The sequence below is a fragment of the Leptonychotes weddellii genome, chromosome 4, assembly GCF_054177405.1.
Source record: "Leptonychotes weddellii isolate Sample4059 chromosome 4, ASM5417740v2, whole genome shotgun sequence".
NCBI classification, from domain to species: domain Eukaryota; kingdom Metazoa; phylum Chordata; class Mammalia; order Carnivora; family Phocidae; genus Leptonychotes; species Leptonychotes weddellii.
This window is the reverse complement of record NC_138372.1, coordinates 115536207-115554123: the sequence shown is the minus strand read 5'-3', so window position 1 is coordinate 115554123 and position 17917 is coordinate 115536207. Positions and strand designations below refer to the sequence as shown.

The window sequence follows — 17917 nt, the reverse complement described above, 5'->3', positions numbered from 1 at the left end:
CTCGTGGCCTACTCTGAATTTTGTAACTGGGCATGAGAATTTCCATACTTCTGCACAACCCTCGATAGGCCCTTTCAAATGAAAATCTCTCCATCTCTGGAAATTTTCCTACCAAGCCTTTGACATTTCTTTCCCTCTTTTAGTTTTTTCTCTGAAACTCTCAAAATTGTATGCTTAATTTCCTGAATTGGTCTTTACCTATATTTCTTATATTTTCTCTTGCACGTCTCACCTTTGTCTTATTAAAAATGTAGCCCCTCCTTTCATGGATTATGAGGTGAGCCATTATCCTCAAACAATCCCAGAGTTTGCTTCCTTTTGCCTTTTATTTTTAGCACCAAAGCCCGCTCTTTGCTGCAAGCCAGGTTAAAGTGGTCTTACACTGAAACACACTTCTATGAAATTGTGATCACAGTGTGTTAATTCTAGTCGGTTATCCTACATCATGAAAACAAATTTTATGCAACAGGTGCTAATTTCAATCTTGACTATAGGTTTATCTTGCAAATATTAGCAGATGTCCCCCATAAAAAAATCTCCTTTGGGTTTTTAGTGTTTCACATTTTTTCTTAAATGTAGGTGAACACTCTTTTGTTCCAGAGCAGAAGTTAGTCCTAAACTTCTATTCCAATGAGCTACAAATACTATTTCTGCACAGCCCAACTCCATACATTTTAATCTTTGATGATTGTAATCCATTTACCTTTATTCTTTAAAAACTAGCTTGATATATTTTTCACTCAGTTCACATGTGTAAATACAGTATTCACAGAATCTAATATACATGTCTTTTAGATTTAACAACTATATAATTGCTGTCAAAAATTGGATTTACTGTAGAAGCTGTTACAGATTTTTCTTCTCTATTTCCGTTAATTTCATATAGGCATCACGAGGAAAGATAATGGCTTGTCCCAATTTTAGGGAGATCTCATGTTTTCATATGAACCATCTGGGCCATGCCAACTTCTTGCAGACTAAAAGGAGCTTTGAAATAGAATAGCAGAGTAATTTTACTTACTTCATCATGACATTTTGATTGTGAAGAGTACAGTACAAAGTAGTGAAGACTTAATCATGTTTTTTAAATTAAGGTTGATTAGCATTTTCTAAAAAATACCAATTTAGGCATATCAGAAAAGTTAGTCTCTGAAACGTGCCATTATTTTAAGTGCATTTTATTTGTCAAAAGGGTGCCATGTGAAAGAGTGGGGAGGACTAAGCACAGAGCCATGGTCCATAGGAAACAATGCAAAATGTCTATATGATTTTAAGATTAAATGATTTATTTTAGATTTTATTTGAATAAATGCTTAGTATTTCAGGTACTCATTTTAATTTCAGTATCTTTATGGCTGCAGAATAGGAATGAATTGAACTGGGGAGAAAACAGTATTTTTCAGGTTTCTTATATTTACCACTTCCCACTGAAATAAATGTATGGATCAGCCTTCCTTATGTAGTTAGAGGTGGAAAGTTCAGTGAGTTTCCACATTAAAAAGAAATGTGGATTACTTGAGAAATTCAAGGAAGAGTTAGTCTGGTTTTGGGGGTTTTGATTTGTTTGTTTACATTTGCAGTATGACTGGATTCAGCCTAAGTCTTTTGGTGTTAATTTTCCTTTCTTATTAGTCATATATAAGATTGTAGACTGGTCTTTGATGAAAAGGAAGTTTTGAATGATAGAGTCCACAAAATCATTAAAGAATTAGAAGGAATGATTTATAACGTATAACCTAATGTTTTTGTTTTACGATAGAAATAAAAAAATGGTTAAAATCATGTCTATTTTGTTGAAATCATCTCAGATTTTTTTTTCTTTTAATTTTAATAGTCTATTAGGTTTAAAGTCAGTATTTTCTACATTGGAAAATTAGATTCTAGTTATGATCTGATCTTATGTATGGCCAGGTTTCTGCCTTTCAGTTTCAAGGAATTATACAGTACAGAATGAATACACAGGATATGTGGCTCTCCTCCCATACTTTATAATATCTGTTCTTGTATTGTTCATGGAATTGTTTGTCATAATGAACATACAGAGATAATCTTGCAAGGATTTTTCAGGCCAAACATATCAGGACTCATTATTTGGTATTATGCATTTTTAAAGTTATGAAGAATAGCTATCTTTTAAGTCCACGGTGTTTTGCAGTATTACTTATAAATATGTACCTCCTCATGAATCTTAAGTTCAAAAATTATTTTAATGTGGGCGCCTGGGTGGCTCAGTTGGTTAGGCGACTGCCTTCGGCTCAGGTCATGGTCCTGGAGTCCTGGGATCGAGTCCCGCATCGGGCTCCCTGCTCAGCGGGGGGTCTGCTTCTCTCTCTGACCCTCTTCCCTCTCGTGCTCTCTGTCTCTCATTCTCTCTCTCTCAAATAAATAAATAAAATCTTTAAAAAAAAATTATTTTAATGTGTTTATAATTAAATATTGAAAGTTATATTCTCCTTTGGGTAGATATGTATAATACATTAAAAATAACATAACTGGAACACGAAAGTTTAATATCAAAATTTTAATTCATTTTAAAAAGTAAAAACAGCACCTTTTTTGTCTTTTATTGAGATATAATTGATATTTAACATATTAGTTTCAGGTGTGCAACATGATTTGATATTTGTATGTATTGTGAAATGATCACCATAGTAAGTCTAGTTAACATCTAGCATATGTAGTTGTAGATTTTTTCTCTTGTAATGAGAACTTTTAAAATCTATTAGCCATTTAAATCCTTTGCATTCATTTTTAAAAATGAGTTTGGGGCACCTGGGTGGCTCAGTTAAGTGTCCACCTCTTGAGGTCGGCTCAGGTCATGATCTCAGGGTCGTGGGATTGAGCCCTGCGTCAGGCTCCATGCTCAACGGGGAGTCTGCGGGAGATTCTCCCTCTCCCTCTGTCTTCCCCCCCCCATCCCAGCTCACCCGTGTGCTCTCTCTCTTAAATCAATCAATCAATCTTTATAAAAAAATAAGTTTGTTAGTCATGTTTTGACTATCTTAATAAAAGTTACATCATCTGGAAATACTTAAGTATTCATCTACCTTGGGAAATATGGTGAGGTTTATCTGTTTATTTAGCAATATTGTAATACTTATTGGGCTCAAGAAAATCATACCTACTCTTCAACTAGCAATGCTAGCCTCCTCCGTCATCATTGAAGGCCATCTTGGTTGCTTCTAATTTTGGCAATTATAAATAAAGCTACTAAATATTTGTGCTCAGCTTTTTTTTGTATAGACATAAGTTTTCAAATCACTTGGGTGATAAAAACCCAGCAGTGTGATCACTGAATTGTATTGTCAGAGTATGTTAATTTTATAAGGAATTGCCAAGTTGTCTTCCAAAGTGCTATACCACTTTGTGATCCAATAAGTAATGAATGAGAATCCTGTTGCTCCACAACCTCGTCAGCATTTGATGTTGTCAATATCTCAGATTTTGCCCATTCTAATAGGTGTGTAGCAGTATCTAGTTGTTTTAATTTGCATTTCCCTAATGAAATATTATGTTGAGTATGTTTTCATATTCTTATTTGCTCTGTATATCTTCTTTGCTAAGGTGCCTGTTCAAATCTTGTGCCCAGTTTTTAATGAGCTTGTTTTCTTATTGTTGAGTTTCAAGAGTTCTTGTATATTTTGGATACAGGTCCTTTATCAGATAAGTTTTGCAAATACTTTCTCCCAGTCTATGGGTTGTCTTTTTAATCTCTTAACAGTATCTTTCAAAGAGCAGAAGTTTTTAATTTGAATGAAGTCCATCTTAGCAGTTTTTCTCTTTCATGGAATATGCTTTTGGTTTTATATCTAGAAACTCATTGCCAAACCCAACCCAAGGTCACCTAGGTTTTTTCCTATGTAATGATCTAAAAGTTTCATGGTTTTGCCATTTCAATTTAGGTCTCTGATCCTTTTTGAGTTAATTTTTGTGAAAAGTATGAGTCAGCTTCTCAATTCCTGTTTGTTTATTTGTTTATTGATTTTTGCACGTGGATGCCCAATTGTAGCACCATTTGTCGACAAGCCTATCTTTTGCTCCATTGAATTACCTTTACTTCTTTGTCAGAGATCAGTTGGCTAACTTTGTGTGGGTCTATTTCTGAGCTCTCTGTTCTCTTTCATTGATCCATTTGTCTTTTTTTTTCCTAATACCACATTGTCTTGATTATTGTAACTTTGTATAATAATTCTTTAAGTTGGGTAGTATCACTCCTGTGTTCTTCAATATTGTGTTGGCTATTCTGGGTCTTTTGCCTTCCCACATAAACTTTAGAATCAGCTTGTCAGTATCCACCAAGTAATTTACTTGGATCTGGTTTAGAATTGCATTGAATCTATGGATCAAGTTGGGAAGAACTGACAATATTGAATCTTGACAATATTGAATCTTCCTATCCATGTACATGGACTGTCTCTCCACTAATTTACTTTTTTATTTTTTTCATCAGAGTCCTATAGTTTTCCTCATATAGATTTTGTACATATTTTTTAGATCTATCTTTCTTTTTTGGTGCTAATCAAATCATGTGATTTTTTAATTAAAATTGCAATTGCTCATTGCTGGTATCTAGGAAAGCAATTGACTTTTGTATATTATCCTTGTATCCTGAAACTTCGCTATAATCACTTAGTTCCAGAAGTTTTTCATGTTGATTCTTTGGTTTTGTTTTTTTTTTTTACATAGACAGTTATGTCATTTGTGAACAAAGATTTATGTCTTTTTTTCCTACTCCGAATATTATTTGTTTCCTTTTCTTATCTTATTGCATTAGCCAGGACATTTGGTACAGTGTTGAACAGGAGTGGTGAGGAGACATCCTTGTCTTGTTCCTGTGATCTTAGGGAGAAAACTTCTGGTTTCTCACCATTAAGTGTGATGTTGCTACACATTCTTTGTAGATATTTTTTATCCCTGTCCCTAGTTTGCTGAGAGTTTGTATCATGAATGGGTCTTGGATTGTTTCTAGTGCTTTTTCTCTGTCTGTTGATAGGACCATATGATTTGTCTTCCGTAGCCTGTTGATGTGATGAATTATATCAAGTGATTTTCAAATGTGGAACCAGCTTTTCCTACCTGGAATAAATTCCACTTGGTCATGGTGTATAAATCTCTTTATACATTGTTGGATTCAGTTTTGCTAATATTTTAAGAATCTTTGCATCTATGTTCATGAGATGTATTGGTCTGTGGTTTTCATTTCTTATAATGTCTTTGTCTGGTTTTGGTATTAGGGTAATAGTGACCTCATAGACTAAGTTAGGAAATGTTTTTTCTGCTTCTATTTTCTGGAACAGATTGTAAAGAATTAGTATCATTTATCTCCTAAACATTTGGTAGAATTCACCAGTGAACCCATCTAGGCCTAGTGTTTTCTGTTTTGGAAGATGGATTATTGATTAAATTTCTTTAATAGATATAAACCTATTCAGATTATCTATTTTTCCTTGTGTGAGTAGATTGTCTTTCAAGGAATGGTTCATACCATCTAGGTTATATAATTGGTGGGCCTAGAGTTATTTATAATATTCCTTTATAATCCATTTAATGTCCATGGGATTGCGTGTGATGGCCTTTTTCACTTCTGATATTAATGATTTGTGTCTTCCTTTTTTTTTGGTGCCTTGGTTAGCCTAGCTGGAGATTTATCAATTTTATTGATCTTTTCAGGAACCAACTTTCCATTTCTTTGATTTTCCTTTATCGTTTTCCTGTTCTCAATTCATTGACCTCTCTGACTTTTATTATTTCTTCTGCTTTCTTTTGATTTAACTTGGTCCTCTTTTTCTAGTTTCCTAAGGCTTGAAGCTTAGATTGTTAATTTTAAATATTTCTTCCCTCCCAATACATGCATTAAGTGCTATCAAGTTCCTTCTAAATATTGCTTTTGTTGCATCCCACAAAATTTAATATTTCTATTTTTATTTAGTTCAAAATATTTTTCTTTCCATTATCATCAAAACCCTCCATTTTTGAGAGGTATATATTTATAAACATTTTATTGGAGAAAAATATTAGAGATTTGATGATGTACAGTATGTATCATTTGTGACAGCTGTGCAATTATTCACATCTTCCCAGTTAAATGGCTTTCTGTTGTTAGAGAATTTTTTTTAGTTTCTGAGAAGAAGAGTATTCTATGGTAAATTCAAATCCCACTATCTATAAGAGAGAATTTTGATCAAAGTCAGCTCTTTTTTTAGTCAATTCTAAGACTTGTAAGACATTATCACAGTTAAATCTATGGTTACTTGAAATTTTAAGTGATGGGTTTAATTTTAAATTTCTTTTTTAAAACAATTCTTTACAAAGTAGATGGTTTTCTTTTATGTTCAAAAACAGAGGTAAGAAAAAAAGAAAAAGGCATTTTAGGATGTTTTCCTTTTGTGATAGTATCTGAATTCACATATTATCATCTCTTAGCCACCTACATGTGATGAGTATGTTATTTTCTTATATTAAACACTGAAATTTTAAGGTATATTAGCAACATAACCAAATTTTTTCAAAAAAGTGATAAAAATTATTTAACCACCACTTGAGAGTAATTGTCATGAAGGAATTTTCTAAATTGACTTTCTTAGAAGAGTACTTAAGCCATTCTTTTACAAATATTTTTCTTTACCATATGACTTCTCTATGTATGATCAAAATATGAACTTCTACGGTGCCTGGATGGCTCAGTCATTAAGCATCTGCCTTCGGCTCAGGTCATGATCCCAGGGTCCTGGGATTGAGCCCCGCATCAGGCTCCCTGCAGCAGGCTCCCTGCTCAGCGGGAAGCCTGTTTCTCCCTCTCCAACTCCCACTGCTTGTGTTCCTGCTCTTGCTTGTGCTCTCTTTCTCTCTCTCTCTGTCAAATAAACAAATAAAATATTTTTTAAAAATTGGCTTATTTGTAATTCATTTACTGTACTGTACTTAAATAATTTGGATCGAACACATATTTTTTGTCAAAAATCTCTTAGAACATCTAATAATTATGACAGCTATCAAAAATAATACATAGTAAAAATGTAAGTGATGTCTTTAGAGCTTTATATTACATGTAATCTTATAACACACCCATGAGGTGTAGGTACTATTTGTCCCCATTTTACAGATGAGGAAAATGAGGTACATAGCTCTTAAATGCTCAATAAATAATAAGTATTATTGAGTTAATTGAGAATTTTGAGGCCAAATTTTTGTGAAAGGACTAGTCATGTATAACATTGTATTTTTGAAATACTATAAAGCCATGAGAAAAGAATAAATGGTAGATAAAACACTTTAGGTGAATGCAAAATAAAGCTAGCTATTTGTTCATCAGGAATGAGTTTTAGCACAGATACTATAAAAAGTCAGGTTTTCAAAGGATTTGTTCACTCGAATTCTTACCAAAAGGTAGACGTTGAAATCTACCTTTTCATGCTCTGACTGCATGCAGACGATTTACTGGTTAAGGTGATATACAGGAATCTTGCCAATATTGAATTTCAAGTGACAGAGGAAAAATCAGTATAAGAGGGAATTCAATATGCATGGGAAACCATTTGTTCCCTCTGCTTCTTTGATCCTTGCCAAGGCACACGAAAGTAGAGCAAAGCGCCTGAAAACCGGGAACATTCTTGTCCAAAGTTGCAGGGGAACTCTGAGCTCTCACAGGAATTCAGTGTGACAGGATGAAAAACTAAACTGCCGGCCGTCTGCCTTTTAAATGCAGGAAATTTGGGCCACGTCTATACGACCAAACACGCCTACATTGTCCACTGTAGAAATGATCCTGAGGTTTGCAACAGCATGCATCTTGACTCCTACTCCTACATTTTGCCGAGTGAGCAATTCTGAAAATCTTTAGGCCATACTTGCTCATTTTCACTGATGCCTTGTGGACTTTGGAGAAGTTTGCAATTTGTTCAGCTCAAAAATAAACTCTTTTACTGAAGCAGTTTTAACTAACATTCTGGAAACATTTGTCTGCAAAACAAATATTTGTGTCTAAAATAGTCAGGCTATTACGATGTGAGAAAACAAAACAGATGTTTGTTTGGGGTTGTTGGGTTTGTTTGTCTTGATGGCATTTGCTTGCTTGCTTTTTTTTTTTTCCCCACTCCAGAGGAAACACAGTGTTAACCTTAATGAGATTATAAAATTCTTGAAAATAAAGTTCACTTTTTGTTTTATATTGTCAGGAATGTCATAAAAATAAGTTGCCTTATCTTTGAGTTTTGGACTATGTTTCCAAAAAGTGAAAAATTCAGTGTTTTAGAATTTTCCCATTTTGTGCCTCATTACTGGTTTGACTAATTTTTTCAGTTTGTTGTCTGGAAGGCAGGATGCTGTATAGAGTTAATTTTAGTATACATGCATTCAAATATATCATTCTGCTATTTATATTTAACGTATGATTTGTATATAAATACCCAAAATAAGAAAACATACATTATTGAACTATATTATTGAACTATATTTTTATTGAGTTAAATTCATTTACTAGCCCTCCCAAACATTTATTACTTTATCTTTATAATTCTTTCTTCTATTTATACTTAACATATGATTTGTATAAGTACCGCGCGCTAACCGATTGCGCCACTGGAGCTCCTTAACATATGATTTGTATATAAATACCCAAAATAAGAAAACATATATTATTGAACTATATTATTGAACTATATTATTGAGTTAAATTCGTTTGCTAGCCCTCCCAAACATTTATTACAAGCTAATTGATTCGTTGTTTCTGTAAAGCATTAAGTGTCCTATGGGACCAACACAAATCACTGTAATAAGTTTCCTTGTTTAAGTTGGAGGACATCAGCATTTACTGATACAAAATTTTTTAATTAGGGATGGTTGAGAAAAGAACATACAAATTTATCTGTGCCTCATTTAATTTGGATTGAATGGTTTAGTGGATAAATTTTGGGTTAACTTTTATTTTCTGGGGGGGTAATTTTATTTATGTATTTTTTTTTGAAACATTGTTAATACACAATGTTACGTGAGTCTCAGGTGTACAACATAGTAAACTGACAGGTCTATACTTTATGCTGTGCTCCCCACAAATGTAGCTATTATCTGTCACCATATACCATTATCACAATACCACTGACTATATTCCCTATGCTGTGTCTTTCATCCCCATGATTTATTGGATTTAACTTTCAAATAAAAGTAGGATTGATGGATTGATGGCTATTGATTTTAGTCCTAGTTCGATAGCCAAAAATTTAAGTTTAATGAATTTTTTAAATTTACTAAAGAAGAACATATGATCATGGGACAAAATTATAAAAGTACAGAAGGGTTTACAGAGAAGAATAAAATTCCCTTAATCTTTTGTAGCCAGTTTTTTTCAGCCGAGTTCCTTGTGTATCTTTCCAAGGATACATGTTGCTTATATAAACATATACAAAGCACCTGCCCCTGGATACCTTTTTTTTCCACATTCAAGTATGTATACTTTCTGTAATTTTTTTTCCTTAAAGATAATAGAATACTCTACATACTGTTCTATCCCCTACTTTTTTTACTTAATGATATACAGAGAAAAATTAATAGGTATTTTTGATGTGGATTTTATATGCAAATATAATTATAGCTGATTTTTTTGTGTGTACCCACTATATGCCAGGCATTTTTCTAAGCACTGTTCATGCATGAACTTAGTTCATTCCCACCCAACTGCATGAGATAGGTAGTGTTATCATTATCCCCATTTTACAGATGGAGAAGCTAAGGAGAGAGGTCCATGACAGCATGAGGATTTAACTTCCAGAACTTTGACTACAAACATGAATTCTTAATTAGGCAAGCATGCTGGTTCTAGAAACCACTGTGTCTGAAGTTTCAAATAAGCAAAATAATGGAAATGTAACCAAAGAGGCAGTAACAATCTGGCGTTCATTTTCTTAAATTAATCAAAGAACTCAGCAAAGGCATATATTAGCAGGCATTCTGTTAAATATGTGTTAAATAATTTGAATAGGCTCTATTTGCTCATAAAATAGTGTAGGTCTGAAATTATAGGGAAGTAGTATGTAGTATATTTAAGGTTATCTTGTAGTATTTCCTGAACTATATCTTGGATAATCCAACAACTAATTGCACACTTTCCAGAATGTGTGCTATCCCCACCCCCCCCCTTTATCCTATTTAATAATTACCTGTCATGTACCTGCTTAGAGAATAATTTTTCATGACATCTCTACCATCCCCTATCCTTCCCTGAGGACCTGGTTCTCTACATTTCCAAATCTTTTTTTTTTTTTCCTTTGTTCTTTATTTCTCCACTTGCATCTCATGGTTGATGAGCACTAAGTATAGGGCTGATGCTATTCTTGTATCAAGGAAAAGGGAAGCCATCCATCCTAAAGTGTAAGTAAATGTCTTAATCTAGTACAGTCACCTTCTAATACTTTTGAAAATATTTGTATGACCCCTCCAGAAACTTTATCAAGTACCTCTTCATAAAATTGAAACTGCATTTTCTTCAGTACCATTAGTTAAGACAGATTTTACTGTTGTTCACTTTTATGTAAGTGTTGATATTTGAGTACAATTTTCTAATATTTTACATTGTGTATGTGCACTATTCACCTGGGTTATTGACTGACTTGATAATCATGGATTGATTTAGCAATCACATCTGCCATTGCTTCCGTGGAAAATAGCTTCTGGGTTCCAAGCAACTGATTTAAAAATATGTAAAACCAGGGGTGCCTGGGAGGCTCAGTTGTTTAAGTGTCCCACTCTTGATTTCAGCTCAGGTCATGATCTCGGCTCAGGTCATGATCTCAGGGTGGTGGGATCAAGCCCCACCTCGGGGTCCACACTGGGGTGAAGCCTGCTTGGGAGTCTCTCTCCCTCTGCTCCTCCCTCTGCACCCCTGCTCTCAAGCAGTCTCTCTCTCTAAAAAAAAATATATGTAAAACATAGCTGATTTATAAATTGACAACTCTCTTGTCTCTACAAATCCGCTTGAGCAACTTTAGCATGAAGCAGTTGGGCAATAGGGACAGAGAGCCTTTAATGAGTTCCAAAGCAGGATCAGTTAGGGAAACAAATTGTTAGGTTTAAAGTTAGCAGGATTCCTGTACTTGAGGTCTTTCTGGATCCCTTGATACAGTAATATCCACTGAAAACCAAATATAATGTACATGCTTCCCAATCATACTTGGCTGGGAACCACTCTCCACCCACCTCCCGCCCCCACAGGGCATATCTATGAACTTGGGCACTGCACTGCCTCACAATATAATTAAGAAAAAGGAGTGGTGGCTAAGGATTTGGGGTTGGGCTAACCTGGATTTGAATCCTGGCTCTATTATTTACTCTGGGCAGGTCACCTAGCACTTCAGCGTATCAGTTTTCCATTAAATGAGGATAATACTGCTCATGTGTATGGGATGAATGTGAGGATGACTTTATGTAAGTGGCCAACAAAGTGATGGACACCCACTGGGCCCTCAAGTGTTCATTTCTTCCATGCATGCATTTAGCAGGTATTTATAAAAGCTTACAGCGTGCCAGGCCCTGTGCTTGGCCCAGGGGATAAAGAGGAGACAAGAAGGGCAAGATCCCTGACAATAGGAAGCCGGTGTGTTTTCTTCCCTCTGGAAGGCTATTGCTGTAGTGCATTGTGCATTGTGGTTGTTTCAGACGCAAAAGCCCCCGAAGTGTGGTTCACCAGTTTCCTTCACGTAGTATGATGGGGAGAGGTTTAAGGCAGAGGTTGAAATGTGTGAGGATGGATGACAGAAGTTTCTATGAGGTTGTCCACAGAGGAGACAAGACTGTACTCCAGGAGTGATAAAGCTCTCTTAATTTAGTTACTAGACCTTGACTGAGGAGTTAATTTACCGGGGAGACCACAATCAGTGATGGTGTGAAAGGGAAGTAATGTTACAGAACACAGATAGAGAAGTCAAAGCAATTCTCTAAAATTAGTTCAAATAATATTTATTCATCTCTGACTTCTGGTTAACCCTATAACACTAGTCAACAAGTCTACTTGTGTTTATTTTATTCTACCCAAGTTTCCATGGGAGAGTTCTACAGCTGATAACTTAAAGTTGTTAAGATTCCTTTATTTTAAGTGTTCTCCTCTTTGATAAGGTAATATTCACTGAGAATATAATATTATTAATGTAATTTATTCAAGACCTTGCTGAGGTTTTTGGGGTTTGTTTGTTTGGTCAAGACAGAGACAACTCCCACTTAAAAAATCTCCCAGTATAACATTTTCATGGTCACACTCCGTGGCATGTGATTTTGAAGGCTTGATGGCCTGTTGCTTGGTAGGTCTATAAGAATCCCAAGCAGCTTTTCAAGGACTATCGTGAGCCTTTTTATGGCTGTAGCCTTCCACATGGGCATCTTCCCTGGTTTGGTCCCTTTATTTTCACAAGAGAACATCCTTTTTATTCTCAGCACAGGTAACTTAGTAAAGCATATCTGTCTCCACTTAACTGAGCAACCAAGAATAGCTCCATTTCAAGTAACTCATTAGTATAACTTTTACGTTATTGCTTCTTAACACCCAAGGAGACACTTGCTTCTGTCAGCTATCAAGAGGGCACATAATGTCTCATTCTTCTAGATGTTTTCAGTTTTACCCTTAAAATAACAAGGTACCCCCACTCCAGTGCTCTGCAATCTAAGTACTGAATTAGCCCTATGAAGTCTGCTGTGGTCAGCCTGGGAAGTAAAAATCCTATGAAACCTGCTGTTTTATTTACCATGAGGGTATGTTCCTGACATCACACATCTTCTCAGGGAGCAGTCTTGTGAGGCATTTCTGTCTCGTCTCTGTGCTAGAAATACCTGTCTTTCTGTAGAAAAATTGATAGGTCACATTCTGTGTACCTGAGTCCTAGAACTCTGTGCCCTTGACTGCGGACCTTAGGGCAAGCAGACCCGTGTTGACCACTTTCTCTCCTGGCTTTATTTTACCTTTCTAACTTCAGTGTTTTTTTTTCCTAATGTACTCATTCTTTTTTTAAAAAAAAAATTGCTGTATAATTATTGTGTACATATTTGGCACATGATCTTTTTGGAGAAAGGTAGGATATAAATTACCCAGAAAATACATTAAGAACTAAAATGTCTTATTCAACAAGAATAAGAGTGAGAAAATAGATTTATCCCATCCATTCCATATTCAGGAAGCACTTACTTTCTAAATTTTACATTATCACCGTGTTTGTAAATGTCACCATTTTGGTTAATATGTGCACAAAAACCTCTTCAAGATTCTCATAATTATAGCCTCCCAAGGGCACACACCTGCCCATCTTTTCTTCTCTTTCCTCAAAGCCCCAGACTGCCATGTCTAACAGGCTTGTTATTTGTTTCAATCCAGCTAATTTATGTAAAACACGTTGCCAATTGCAAAATGGCTCCCAAATGTAAGAATTCATTTTCTCTACCACTGACATTGTTTTCAACTTGTGCAGTTTATTTTCTTTTCCATCCCTGATGACATTTTAAATGTTCTCCCTTTAAGTATTCTAAGAATGTTCTTTCTGTGGAGTCTCTTTGCTTTCTAGTTTCCCATTTAATGTTTTCCCTAAAGCGTCTGTTTCAGTACATTTGTTCATCTAATTACCTCCCCTGACTCACTTCTAATATTGATAAAGGTTATCGAGGAAGCACATTTCTCTTGAGACTTATTCCTTAATCTTGCTATTAAATTTCATTACCCTGTTCCTTAATTGAAGGAAAGGCAGAAAGCACAGTTTCTTCTACTTTCAAATAGGAATGAGGGTTTGAAGATGTTCTTCAACATTCCATTAGCTATTCATTGAGCAGCTCTTAATTACAAAGTTGTCTTAGGTTCTGCAGGGATACAGAGAACAAGAAGGTTATTCCCTATCCTCAAGGAGCATTAACGTGAATAGCCAAACCTAATAAACATGATATTTAAAAAATGCTGTTCTAGAAGACGGAGCAAAGTGCTCTGGAAGAATATAAGAACAGAGATCTCTTATATGAAGTATTTGAAGAAAAAGCTAACAAAAGGGGTGAAATTTATCCTCGGCACCAAAAGATGTAAATGGGTGAGGGACAGGATGGAGATGGGATATTTATTCAAGGCTGGAGTAATAAACCCTTTTAAGTGGGCTCATCGGTGGTATCCCTTCTGTCAGTACAAACTTAAACTATACGTAAATTTCGCTAAAGAATGAAAGCCTTTTTGAGCTGAAAGATCACTTTCATCTCAAAGCCTTTTTGATCTGAAAGATCATCTATATGAGTAAGATAACTAAGCCCGGAGAGATGACTTTGAACAATTCACTTCCCACCACAACATTAACGTGTTGGGTAATTCTATAAGTGACAAGTTACCAAGCCTGTTCAGATCCTACTGTCTGAATTTGTAGGTTATGCTGGCTACCACAGTGAAATGTGAACTACTCAATTTGCCATGTTCAGTAAGTTAAGGAGGATGTGGAAATGGACCAAAGTTTGCAAGATCCATCCCCTCCACGGGTGGGTTATTTCCTGAACACTGAAAGGGAAGAGGTCACATTTTTGGAGTCCGTACAGGTTCCGTAATCCATGCCCCTAAGGTTCGGTTCCAGGCAGCTCCCCTTCTGTCCCCAAACCTCCCCAGGCAGGGGCCCATCAGAGACTATGCCGTCTGTCTTTGTCACTACAAAGCAAGGGTTCCGACTTGGGAAATGACATGCTCTCTGAGAAAAGCCAAGACTGGTTCAGTGAGGTGTGTGAAGCAGCAGAAGGCAGATGGAACGAGAGAAATAATCTCAGAGTCTAGAGGAAGCCCTGTTCAATCCACCCCTCTACTTGTCAACCCTAAGGTGGCCTCTTCCTGTGAAGGGTAAGGTCTACTCCTAGTTCTGCATTGCATAAAATAAGTTGAACCCAAAAGCTGGAATCTGGAACCAAGTGTGCCCAGGTTCCCCTCCTGTCGGGTCCTCCCAGAATGAGCATGAAGGTGCATTGATAAGTACTTAACTGTGAACATTCTCTAGGAGAATGGTGAAATAGGATTTGGCATGAAGGCTTATCCATGATCACAAGCAACTTGTGAACCAGGGGTGCTCCACATGCTGGGTTGTTAGCTCATTCAACAACGGATGTTTACGGAGCCTCTGGTATATTCCAGGCACTGGTCTAGACACAGGGTACTCGGCAGGGAACAAAATAAAGTCTGTGCCCTCAAGGAGCTTATATTCTATCAGAGCACACAGACCACAAGTCAACGTACAATGCCTCTGGTAGTCAGAAGTGCCTGCAAGGATGAAATGGTTTGTAAAATAGAGTTAGGGCAGATAAACTATTTCAGAAGCGTGGTCTGGCAGGGTGACCTTTTAGCAGAGACCCGAAATTACTGAGTAGAGAGTCACCTCCGGGTCTGGGGAGGAGAGGCAGGACTGGGCTTGGTGGACAGGAAGACGAGTGTCACTGGAACATGCAGGGGTGGAGAGTGGAGGGGGCCGGGGTAGGGAGGTAAGAAGCCAGATCATAGCAGGCATGTGGCATGGGGAGGACTTTGGATTCTTTGTGTGTTTGTTTTGAATGAGGTGAGAAGTGTTTAAGCATAAAAGTGACATGATGTCATTACATTTAAAAAAGAATCTCTCTGGTTGTTGGACCGAGAATAAGCAAGGGAAGAAGGGGCACCGGTGGTCATGGAGGAGATGGTTCCAGTGGCCCGGGAAGAGGTCACTTGGGCAGGCTCGGGTGCTTGGGGGGAGGTGGTGAATGTGGTCAGATTTTAGAGAGATTGGAAAGTAGAGCTATCAGGATTTGTTGACAGATTGAATGTGAATAGTAACAAGAGAGGAATCATGGATGACACAGCTAAAAAAAAAAAAAAAAAGTGCATTTGCCAATTATTCCTATGGTAGAAATGGCAGGAAGAGAAGGTATTGTTGGAGAAATCAGGATTTCTGTTGAGCACGTGTTAAGTTTGTGGTACCTGTTAGAAATTCAGAGGAAAATGGCAAGTAAGTTGTTCAGTGACTAAGTCTGTTGTTCATAGGATAACCTAGGACCTAAATCTGTGAGTCATCACAAATGCCATTTAAAACTTATGTGTCTGGATGAGTTGATGAAGGCAGGGAGCATAAATGCAAAAAGAGAGCCAAGCATGGAGCCTGGCCTTCCAACCAAGAATGATTTGTTTCAAAGATTTTTTTTTTTTTAAGGCTCTCGATAAAGACCTTTTCAAAGGTTTCCAACTTAGTTGCCCTTTTATTGAGAAGTAAAAGCAAGTAGTTGAGCACATGTGTGCACGTACACCTGTGCTCTGTTGTGAGCATCTGTTGTCTGTGGCATTGCTCTCTGACACAGGAGAACTCAAGAAGGAACTTTCGGCCACCACTGGAATTTCTCTAGAGGCTTGAGAATAATAGTTTTCAACTCTGAGGCGGTCTGACTATAGAGGTTGATTCCAGGTGGCCTTCCCCCTGATGACCTTACAGGAGAAGAGAATCTGTTTTACAAAATGCCGTCAGAGGGCTGGAGGTGAGCCTGCGAAGGAATGTTCGTCAGATTCAATTATTTGAGGTCACTGTAAGTCCAGGAGATTTAAGTGTTCAGTATGAAAGGCCTACCTGCCCCTTTTCCATTGGACCTTTCACCTAAATTTTCCTAATTTTCCTGTGTAGTGAACAGCATGGCTTGACAACGGCGGGGCATTTGAATTTTTCTTAGAAAGACAGTTTAGCTCATCACCCAGCGTCCCTGGTGTGCTTGCCTGCTTGTGTAATTTGTGATTGTGTCCTCCAGATTCAGTCAACTGCAAAGAGCCCTACAAGAAAGCATCCCCAAGGCCACACACCTGGAGCAGTGCCCGACTTACAGCAGTTTCTTTAGGCTTGGCGCCTGCCTAGAGCCATTCTGCTAGAGATGAGAACACAAAATCCGTCCCAAGATATATGTGTCTGGTGTTCCTACCAACCCAAGGAGATTCTGTAATCTTTTTTGCATGTCAGGTTACCGTGTTCATGAGAAAAGCAGAACTTTGTTTGTATATTCAAGGTAGATACATTTTGATATCACAGTTGCTGGGCTCCCTTACCACCAGGGGTAGGGCCTTTAAAAAAGTACATATTTAAATTCCTTTTCTATTTATTATCAATTCCAAAAAAATAAGCACCTTGTTTTGGACCTTGTTCTCCAATTAGTTTGGCAACATGTTGCACTTATTATCTTTATCACAATGTTAACATTTAAGGTTTGCAGCGATGTTGAAGAAGCAATATCACCTGGAGAAGTAAGGTGACAGTCACTTAAATCTCATAGTCATAATGGAGTCACTTACTTGAATCTCATATTAACACACTATTTCCCTAATGAATACAACTATATACTCCCACAAGCCAAATCTGTTTTATAAAGTGTAGTTGAAACACCACCATACTTGTTTATTTTTTAAATTTAATTTATATTCAATTAATTAAAAGTATTATTAGTTTCAGAGGTAGAGTTCAGTGATTCATCATTTGCATATAACACCCAGTGCTCATTACATTACGCACCCTCCTTAATGTCCATCACCAAGTTACCGCATCCCCCAACCCATCTCCCCTCCAGCAACCCTCAGTTTCTTTCCTATGATTGAATCTCTTATGATTTGTCTCCCTCTGTTTTCATCTTGTCTTATTTTTCCCTTCCTTCCTCTATTCTCCTCTGTTTTGTTTCTTAAATTCCACATGAGTGAAATCATATAATTATCTTTCTCTGATTGACTTATTTCGCTTAGCATAATACCCTCTAGTTCCATCCACGTTGTTGCAAATGGCAAGATTTCATTTTTTGATGGCTGAGTAATATTCCAGTGTATATATACCACATCTTCTTTATCCATTCATCTGTCGATGGACATCTGGGCTCTTTCCATATGTTGGCTATTGTGGACATTGCTGCTATAAACATTGGGGTGCAGGTGCCCCTTCGGATC

The 17917-nt window shown here is 36.7% G+C and overlaps 1 protein-coding gene across 7 annotated transcripts in view; it reads left to right on the top strand.

Moving 5' to 3' along the window:
• Positions 1-17917, top strand: part of EYA1 (EYA transcriptional coactivator and phosphatase 1) — a 312419-nt gene that overhangs the window by 215120 nt on the left and 79382 nt on the right. The gene's annotated exons all lie outside the window — the stretch shown is intronic.